The sequence below is a fragment of the Molossus molossus genome, unplaced genomic scaffold (assembly GCF_014108415.1).
Source record: "Molossus molossus isolate mMolMol1 unplaced genomic scaffold, mMolMol1.p scaffold_m16_p_11, whole genome shotgun sequence".
NCBI lineage: Eukaryota > Metazoa > Chordata > Mammalia > Chiroptera > Molossidae > Molossus > Molossus molossus.
The window spans coordinates 404,406-407,539 of NW_023425346.1; the positions used below are offsets into that span (position 1 = coordinate 404,406).

Here is a 3,134-nt window from a genome sequence, read left to right on the forward strand (position 1 = left end):
TAACTTCACAACTTAAAGAACCAGAAAGCAAACAAAAAGAAAACCCCATAAAAAGTATAAGAACAGAAATAGTAAAGATCAGAGCAGAAATAAATGACACAGAGACTAAAAAAAAAAAAAAAAATTGAAAAGATAAATGAAACAAAGGGCTGGTTATTGGAAAAGATAAACGAGATTGATGAACCCTTAGCTTGACTCACCAAGAAACAAAGAGGGGATCCAAAATAAAAAAATAAAAAAGAAGTAACTACTGACACCACAGAAGTACAAAGGATTGTTAACAAATACTATGTGTGCTCGCTTCTGCAGCACAAATACAAAAATTGGAATGATACAGAGAAGATTAGCATGGCCCCTGCACATGGATGACATGCAAATTTGTGAAGCATTCCATATTTTTAAAAGAATTGCTGTAATAAGTAAAAAAAAAAAAAAAAAAAAAATAGAAAGAAAAATACAACCACACTAAACAAAAAATGGCAATAAATAAGTACTTATCAATTATCATCTTAAATGTGAATGGTTTGAATGCTCCAATAAAAAGACACAGAGTAGCTGACTGGATAAGAAAGCATGACTCACATATATGTTATTTACAGGAAACCCACCTCACAAAAAAAGACTCACATAGGTTGAAAGTGAAGGGATGAAAAAAATCTTTCAAGCAAACAAAAAGGAAAAGAAAGATGGGGTAGCAATACTCATATCTGATCAAGTAGATTTCAAAATGAAGGCCATAACTAGAGACAAAGAAGGCCACTACATAATATAGAAAGGATCTATCCAACAGGAAGATATAACCTTGATAAACATATATGCACTCAATATAAGAGCAACAACATATATTAAAAGTCTTTTGGAGGACTTCAAAAAAGAAATCAACAGCAATACAATTATAGCAGGGAACTTCAATACCCCACTGACATCACTTGATAATTTTCTAGACAAAAAATTAACAAGGAAACACAGACTCTAAATGAAACGCTAGATCAAATACATTTAATAGATATCTACAGAGAATTACACCCCAAAACTACAGAATTCACATTCTTCTCAAGTGCACATGGGACATTCTCAAAGATAGACCACATGTTAGGACAAAACTAAGTCTGTACAAGTTCAAGAAGATGGAAATCATATCAAACATCTTCTCAGATCACAATGGCATGACACTAGAAATCAATTGCAACAAGAACATGCAAAGACATTTGAAAACATGAAGGTTAAATAGCATGTTATTGAACAATAAATGGGTTACCATGAAAATCAAGGAAGAAATTAAAAACTTCCTGGAAACCAATGAAAATGAACACACAACAACACAAAATCTATGGGATGCAGTGAACGCAGTTCTGAGAGAGAAGTTCATAGCACTACAAGCCAACCTCAAGAAACAAGAAAAATTTCTAATACACTATCTAACCTAACAAATTAAAGAACAAGAAAGCAAACAAACAAACAAACAAAAAACAAAAATGCCAGAGCAAGTAGAAGGAAGGCAATAGTAAAGACCTGAGCAGAAAAAAATTGCATGGACCAAAACAACAATTCAAAGGATCAATGAAACCAAGAGCTGATTCTTTGAGAAGATAAACAAGATTGATGGACCCTTAGCTAGACTCACCAAGAAACAAAGAGAGAGAACCCAAATACACAAAATCAAAAATGAAGAAAGAGAAAAAATAACTGACACCACAGACATACAACAGATTGTTAACAAATATTATGAACAATTATATGGCAAAAAATTTGACAATCTAAGCGAAATGGACAAATTTCTAGAAACACACAGTCTCCCAAAACTGAACCAGAAAGAGATAGAAAACTTGAACAGACCAATAACAACAAAAGAAATTGAAGATGTAATGAAGACTCTCCCAGCAAACAAAAGCCCAGGCCTGGATAGTTTCACAGGGGAATTTTACCGAACATTCAGAGAAGAACTAATGTCCATTCTCCTCAAATTATTTTAAAAAATTCAAGATTAAGGAAGACTTCCAAACTTGTTTTATGAGGCCAGCATAATTCTAAATCCAAAACCAGATAAAAACACTACAAAGAAAGAAAACTATAGACCAATATCCCTGATGACTATAGATGCCAAATCCTGAACAAAATACTAGCATATCAAATTCAGTAATACATCAAAAAATTCTTCACCATGACCAAGTGGGATTCATCCCAGGGATGTGAGGCTGGTGCAATATTTGCAAATCCATAATTGTGATACACCACATAAACAAAGTGAAAGATAAAAATCATATTATCATATCAACAGAAGATGAAAAAGCATTCAACAAAATCCAGCACCCATTTCTGATAAAAACACTCAGCAATCTGGCAACAGAGAGATCATATCTCAACATAATAAAGACCATATATGAAAGAACTACAGCCAACATCATACTCAATAGGCAGAAACTAAATGCATTTCCCTTAAGAACAGAACAAGAAAAGGATGCCCACTTTTACCACTCTTATTTAACATAGTACTGGAAGCCTTAGCCACAGCAATCAGACAGGAAAATAAATAAATAAAAGGGATCCAAATTGGAAAGGAGGAAGTAAAACTGTCATTTTCACAGATGACATGATACTATACGTAGAAAACCGCAAAGACTCAATCAAAAATTTATTAGACTTAATAAATGAATTTGGCAAAGTAGCAGGATACAAAATTAACGTCAAGAAATCAATGGCATTCTTATACACCAATGATGAATTACAGAAAGAGAAACTAAAAAAAAAAAAAAAAATCCCATTTCCCATTGCAGCAAAAAAATTAAGATACCTAGGAATAAACTTAACCAAAGAAATAAAGAACCTATACTCAGAAAACTACAAGTCATTGAAAAAGAAATAGAGGAAGATATAAAAAAGTGAAGCATATACCTTGTTCATGGATTGGAAGAATCAATATCGTTTAAATGTCCATACTACCCAAAGCAATCTACATATTCAATGTAATCCCCAACGAAATACCAACAACATACTTCACAGAACTAGATCAAATACTTCAAAAGTTCATATGAAACCAAAAAAGACCACAAAAAGCCACAGCAATCTTGAAGAAGAAGAACAAAGTTGGAGGGATCACATTACCAGATTTCAGGTTATACTACAAAGCCACTGTA

General features: G+C 32.8%; 1 non-coding gene across 1 annotated transcript; it reads left to right on the forward strand.

The window, feature by feature from the left end:
• Window positions 1-293: 293 nt before the first annotated feature.
• LOC118625981 lies at window positions 294-400 on the forward strand. Its single transcript, XR_004958814.1, has one exon. It is a non-coding gene; the product is annotated as a U6 spliceosomal RNA (small nuclear RNA).
• Window positions 401-3,134: the final 2,734 nt, after the last annotated feature.